Source organism: Mustela erminea, chromosome 19 (assembly GCF_009829155.1).
Source record: "Mustela erminea isolate mMusErm1 chromosome 19, mMusErm1.Pri, whole genome shotgun sequence".
In the NCBI taxonomy this organism is placed as follows: domain Eukaryota; kingdom Metazoa; phylum Chordata; class Mammalia; order Carnivora; family Mustelidae; genus Mustela; species Mustela erminea.
This window is the reverse complement of record NC_045632.1, coordinates 31,799,175-31,806,353: the sequence shown is the minus strand read 5'-3', so window position 1 is coordinate 31,806,353 and position 7,179 is coordinate 31,799,175.

The window sequence follows — 7,179 nt, the reverse complement described above, 5'->3', positions numbered from 1 at the left end:
TCTAAGCCCCTTGCAAGGTCGAGACTCTGCCATATTCTTCTTGCTTCCTGTCCTGAAGCTCCTCTGACACTGGGGGGGCTTCTCAGACCCGGAGGGACCCACTCAGCATTCATCAGGCAGGTGCACCCCGACAACACTAGAGGCCATCCTGGACCAACAGGGGTGGAAAACGATGGGAATAAACTTCTCCTTTTGTTGCCGGGGTGGATAGCCCCGATAACTCCTTTCATGGTACATCCCAGCACTGTGTTTCCCACGCTCCTTGTTTGACCTTCACCCCGCCCCCGGCACCCCCACTCCCTCCTGGGCTCCTGCTCCCTGGGATTCTCCCATAGAAACTACCTGAGCATCAGCCTTTGCCTTAGGGTCTGCTCCTGGGGGAGTCCAGGCTAAGACAAGGTTTTAATCAGAAATAATCAGAGTTCCCAAAGGACCAGAGGTTGAAACGGGGTTTTTAAGTAGAAGACAGAAAATTGCTTGGCAGAGAGAAATGAGACAGAGGACACTGGAAAGACAGGGAGAAAAATTAAGCCAAAGGAGAAAGAGAGGGAGGGAAGAAAATAAAACCTCGATTTGCTGGTTAGTCCACAGCTTACCTCTCTTTCTAAGTTCCAAATTGCCTTCATTTTTTCAAAATTCCAATCCAGGCGATTCCAGAGGAAGCAATTTCTACCAGTGCGTGCTCCCCTCACCTCCTGACCCAGGAGAAGATCTCGAAACTTTAGCTCAAAGAATCCCAGCAGACATTAGCAAATCAACTGGAAAAAGAAAAAAAAGAGAAAATCTATCCACAAGTCACTGCCAGGTGTGTTCCAACTGACACCAAGGGTCCACTCACCATCGGGACCCTAATGAGAATGTGGCAGGACCCTGGGGGGGGGGGGCTTATGACAAAGGAGTAGATAGATAGTCAGGTCTCACCAGAATCCACGTTCATTCACACAGACCATCGGGGCAGCCACACAAACACACAAGACTTCTCCTCCCAAAGACCCCCAGACAATAATAAAATAAGACTTTCCCCCCAGATCTTGAAATTAACCCATTCTAAAGACCCCCTGACAGAGCGGGCCTCTGGCCGGCTGCCTCCCATGGCTGGCCCCCCTCCCTGTAGAAAGTCCAAGGCTCACCGCTGTCCTTCATCAGCCGTGTCACCACAACACGAGGTCAGGGCATAATCAAGAAATGGAGTCACTGGTAGGGTACGCACGGTCCCCAGGTGTGCCACAAAGGTACCCAAAGCAAACAGAGTCCTGTCGCCTCTTTTCTAGGGTGGGGTGTGGGGAGGAGCAACTTTCTTTTCTTTCTTTTTTTTTTTTATTGTGGTAAAATACACACACTGTAAACATTACCGTAAACTGTCATAACCATTTAACAGTACAGCTCAGCAGCTTTCGGCCGTTCACAACTGTCACCACCATCCATCCTTTTTTATCTTGGAAAAATGAAACTGTCCCCCCTTTTTTCTTTTTCTTTTTTGAGACAGAGAGTGTGGGAGAGTCAGCACAAGCAGGAGAGAGGGAGAGAGAATATTAAGCAGGCTCCATGCCCAGCGTAGAGTCCAAGTCAGGGCTTGAACTCATGACCCTGAGATCATGACCTGAGCCCAAATCAGGAGCTGGAAGCTCAGCCTAACCGATAAAGCCACCCAGGCTTCCCAAAACTCTGTCCCCGTGAAACGCTAAGTCCCTACTCCTCCTCCCCCCATTCCAGCAATCTCTATTCTACTTTCTGTCCCTAGGAATTTGACCTCCTCTAAGTGGGGTCATACACTAGTTGTCTCTTTGGGATGGGCTCATTTCACTCAGCACAATGTCCTCAAGGTTCACCCATGTTGCGCAGCTGTCCATCTTTCTAAGGTTGAATAAGATGCCATTGTATGCATATCCCACATCTAGCTTCTCCACTGATTTGTCTATGGACAGGGGCATTCCGCTCACCTTGAGCTATCGTGAATGTGTTTTGAATATGAGAGCACGAATATCTCTTCGAGACTCTGCTTCCAGTATCTTGGGGCATAGAGGGAGGGAACATTCTTTTAACCACAACTGGCCCCAAGGCAAGCCTAAAGGAAGGAGGCAGGACAGTTGTCATGAACCTGGCGTTCGCTGTCAGAATGGACTCCGAATCCTGATTCGACATTTACCCTCTACCCATGACAAAGTAACATTTGTCAAGAAAATAGTCCTCTGAGCTCTTCTGTATATAGGATTAGCTATAATTCTCATAGCAATTCTGTAAGGTAGGTTTCATTATTAAACTTTGTTCCTAGAGCAAGAAGGTGCAGAGAAGTTAAACAGTTTCTCTGGTTTCAAATAAGTGGTAGAACCAAGATCGCAACCAGATAGTCTGGTTCCCGAGCCCAATAATGATAATGATAACGAGAAGAAGGAGGAGGAAGAGGGAGGAGAAAAGGAGGGGAAGGAGGAAGTTTTAAGGGAAACTGAGTCCTCTCTCCTGGAGCGGAAGAGGGACAACACTTTTTTGGGTGTTGATGAAAGAAAAAATCTCAAGATGGAGATGGCGACGATTTAGCCAACATTCTTCTGTGCGAACTCCGTGTTGGGCACAGAGATAGCATCGAAATGAACTAACTCATTTGATCCTAAACGCTTTCTGGGGTGAGTATATTATTCCCTTGTTTTGCTCATCAAGAAAGTGAACGTCGGAATGGTTTCATAATGTGTACAAAGTCACGCGGTGAACCAGAAGAGGAGCGAGGATCCAAGCCCAGATCCTTGTGCTCACCAAGTCTTCCCTTGTCTGTTCATTCACTCACTGATGTCTGCCTGAATCCCCCTATGCAGACTGAGGAAGAACTTGGAACCAAGAGCTCATGTGTTCTCCTACCCTTCTGGCATGTTCTCTGGCCCGAGCAGAAATTCCAGGGACATCTGGCAAGAGGCAATAAAGTGTGACATGTGGAAAGGAGGAAGAGGAAATGCCGTGTAGGCTGAAGATGTGGAACAGATTTGGGGGAAGCTTTTGGAGAATGAGCACCTTCGAGGCAGCTGCAGGATCCGTGAGGTCGAGAGCAGAGAAAAGGGAATTTTAGGAAGCGTCGCGCTGGGTGACAAAGTGAATCCGTATGGAAGAATTTTAAGAGTCACAAGTACAGGTAAATACAGATGAAGAACTTTTTAAAATTAGGTGTTATGGTTTGTTTGGCTGTTTTCAGACTCTGTTCCTCTAAAATACAGCAAGGAAGACTGGGCCACCTAGGGCCTCAGCTTATATTTGGGTTAAATCAGGTAAATAACAATATTTTTTGGACACTTGGTCGGTGCCAGGCACTGGGTTTAGGGCAAAACTGAGACAGAGGTGTCCCTCCACTCAGAGCTCTCTCTTCACAGACCAAACCCATCAGAGGTGATGGCTTACATCAGGGAATAGGGCTGGTGAGAGATTCCGGGGGGCCGAGATTAATACAGCTTCTGTTTCTCCTTTAACGATGAAGGGAATATCCAAGGGAGTCCAAGCCCACCTTTGGTGTGGGTGCCTGACCTGGCCTCTCCTCCATTCTGGTGGCTGGGCCCTCTCGGACTCCTTACAATCCCACTCTCCATGTTCCCACGCTGCTTCTGCTGTCCTGCTCCAATCCTAGCAGCAAATGTAGCATCAGCCCCTTCTCCCTCATTCAGGTGCTCCGGATGGAACTTCCTAACACCAACCCTGGCATCATGGCTCACGCAAGACCTTGGAGCTCCCGAGTTGCTCCCAAAGAAGACTGGTGTTTCTCCCCAAGCCTTGCCCGGTCCCCCCAGAATGACTCCTGGTAGCCTCTAAATTCCAATCCCTCTGTTCCTCTCTTTCCTCTACCCAGCATCCTTCAGTCTTTCAGAAACAACCTTTTCATTTTCTAAGCACGTATTGGCTTTCTCTCCATTCAAAAGGTTTACATATTCATTGTAAAAAAAAAAAAAATTGGAAAATGAGAAAAGGTCAAAGAAAATTAACATCATTCAATCCCTCTGCCTAGGGATTATACCCATCATTAGCTACCATGGTGGGGGGAGGGGGTAGGAAATTCAACCGTCCTATTTTACAGACGAGGAAACTGAGGCACAGGGAGGCTAAGTGACTTCTCGCATGTCGCCCAGGTAGGAAGGGACAGAGCAAGGATCTAGGTCTGTCCAGCCCCAAAACCCTTGCTCTGAATCTCTCCACTCCCCCCATCCTCTGGCCACTGGGGGCCGCGTGCCTTCTCTGGCCCGGATGGATCAGGTGCCGCTAGTCTGGGAGGGCTGTTTAACCGGACAACAATTAGACATATGCCCTCTGCCCGAGGTAACAAACACCCACTTGGGGTGGCCAGTCATCAGAGAGCTATGAGATGGCCTCCCTCATCCTTATGCCAAGAAAGAAACTCCAATGCCTGATAGTTCAGCACATTCAGCTTCTACCTGCTTGAGCCCCCTTGGGAGGCAGAAAACAACCATAGGGAGGAAACACTGGAAATACGGAGGCAGGTTACTGTCTGAGCTGCTCACTGAGGTTCTGTTCTTACCCTTTCACATCATGAGCAAATGGCTTTGAAGGCGTCAGGAGCACATCCTTCCGCAGAAGCACTCCGATGGCTGGTGGGCTCTGAATATTGCCAGAGAACCCCCCAACATGCCTTTCATGCTTCTCCCAGGAGCAGCCCCCCTCCTGGAGTGATCCTCACCTTCCTCCAGCAATTTACACCCACAAACTCATTCACAAGAAACTTGAGGGGACAGAACATATGTGCGTGCGCGAACACACACACGCACACACACACACACACACAACCCACATCTATACCTCTATGTTACTACTGTGATGACTTGCTTAACTTCTGTTTTCTCCACTCAACTGTGAGCTCCATGGGGGTCCAAAGGGTACCTGAACTACCCATTGCCTAGGCTCAGCCTCTAGCACTGACGACCCAGAGTAATGTGGGAGTGAACACGCAATCAACATGCCTTCTCTCCATGTGCTTTCTTCCTTTCTTCCAACTCTCCCATCCTTTGGTCCGGGCTCACTACATCCAACCTCCCACATAACCACCGGACAACATGGGTCTCAAAACCTACAGACCCGGGGCTCCTGGGTGGCTCAGTGGGTTAAGCCTCTGCCTTTGGCTCAGGTGATGATCTCAAGGTCCTGGGATCGAGCCCTGCATCGGGCTCTCTACCCAGCAGGGAGTCTGCTCCCCCCGCACCGCCTGCCTCTCTGCCTACTTGTGATCTCTGTCTGTCAAATAAATAAATAAAATCTTAAAAAAAAAAAAAAAGAAAAAAAAACCACCTACGGACCACAGAACATCTAGCCTGATTCCTGCCGTTGGGAAACTTACTATCTGCTTGGAAAGGTAGAACTAAAAAAGATATCTAATATTGTTAACCATCTAACACTTAGTAGATATATTTTGGGGGCCTCTTGGTTACAACTAACAAAAACCCAACTCAAACTGACTTAAGCAAATAAGGCGACTGTATGGATTTCAAGCCTGGCTGGATCTAGGACTTCCAGCAGAATATAGTCAATGTCATCAGGCTCGTTCTGTCCCTCTCCTTCCCCAGTCTCTCCAGCACGACTCAGTTCTGCCTTTCTCCGTGTTCCTTTCATCATCTAATTGAATCTTCCCTTTGGAGTGGCAAGGCGACCATCCTCATCGCTCTATCCATATCCTACAAGTTTGGCTTCCCCTAAAAGAAGCAGCCTCTTTTTCTCAAAAGTCCCAGGGTAGAGTAAAAACAGTGCAGGGTGAAAAGCAGCAGCAACAGAATTGAGTATCATAGACCTAACTTGAGTCTTACGCTCCATCTTGAATGCATCACTGTGTCTCGTGGCAATAAATATACTTATTGCAAAGTCTAGGGTCACACACTTATCCCTGAAGCCAGTAGGATCAGAGCCAGCCCCCCCCCCAAAGACTTGAGATTGAGAGAGATGTTATTTCTCAAGAAAGTGGGGGTGAGAAGTGGAGAGGGGTCTCGAGGCTGTGTATATCCCCTAGACCAGGGATCAGCCACGCCACCTTTATACACAGCCCTCATCTTTATTCCTCTAGGTGTTATGGACTTTGGCATTTACAACCATATTGAAAAAGTGAGGGAGAAAAAAGTGGAGATGTGGGTGTTATTATTGTAATGTTATTTCACTTCCTGGGTGAAAATCTAGACCCCCGACAGGGAGTGATTGGCCCAAGGTTGCAGGACAAGTTGCTTTCAACTTGGGAAGGGTGGGTCTGGGCCTGGTGCTGTAGATCCAAGCTCCTAAAGGCAGTATCTTAATTTGAGTTCCCAAAAGCAGATGCTGAGCAAAGGCTTTGGGTACAGGGACTCTATTAGAGGGGTGATCCCAGGAAGCTCTCGGAGGCAGGGAAGGAAGAACTAGGGAATGAGTCAAAAGACGGGTTCCCACTGGGACTCCGTCCTGTGAGGCCCTCAGAAGAACTGAGTGGAACCGGCCTCAGAATCACCCCGTGAAGGGATGAGAAACCCGGATGATTTGTTCTCACCCTCTTGTCTCTCATCAGTTAGCTAATTATAATCCTAAATATAAATATGAACGGGAATATAAAAATCCCGGCTAACAGAATTACATTGCTGGAGATTCCGTGTGTGTGTGAAACGCATTCATTCGTTGGTGGCCAATGTTGAAAAGAACCACAGTCTTTTGGAAGCTTATTTTGATGTTTCTTAACTCTAAAATGATTGAGGAGCTCGTAATAACAGAAGTGGGGTTCCTCCCAGACGCCGAGGGGCCCTGTCCACTATTGTCCTGGGCCCTACTGGTGTGACCAGGACAGTGGATTTTCTGGGATGCTGGGAACATTCTGGTGAACTAGCCCAGTTGGGATTTTGCCTGAGTCTCAAAGGCTTTAACAGTGGCTCACTGGGCCACAGCCGGACTCAGTGCCGTGGCTGGATCATCGAAACAAAACACAAATGACCGAGGGTCATACCCCGACTACCTGACCCAGGTCACCAGCCCATCCAACTTCCCAAAGCTACCCCAGCAGGCCCTCTGCCCATGGGTTAAACTTCCCTCCCAGGGACCTTGAAGTCCAAGGGCCCAGCGCTTGCTTGGACACCCTTTCTTTCCAAAGGGCTCTTCCTTTCTTCCTACCTCCTTGCATAATGGGGAAAGCCCCGTGATCATTAATCACCAGAGCCTCCAGGGAATTGCAGGATCACTAAGCCATGAAAA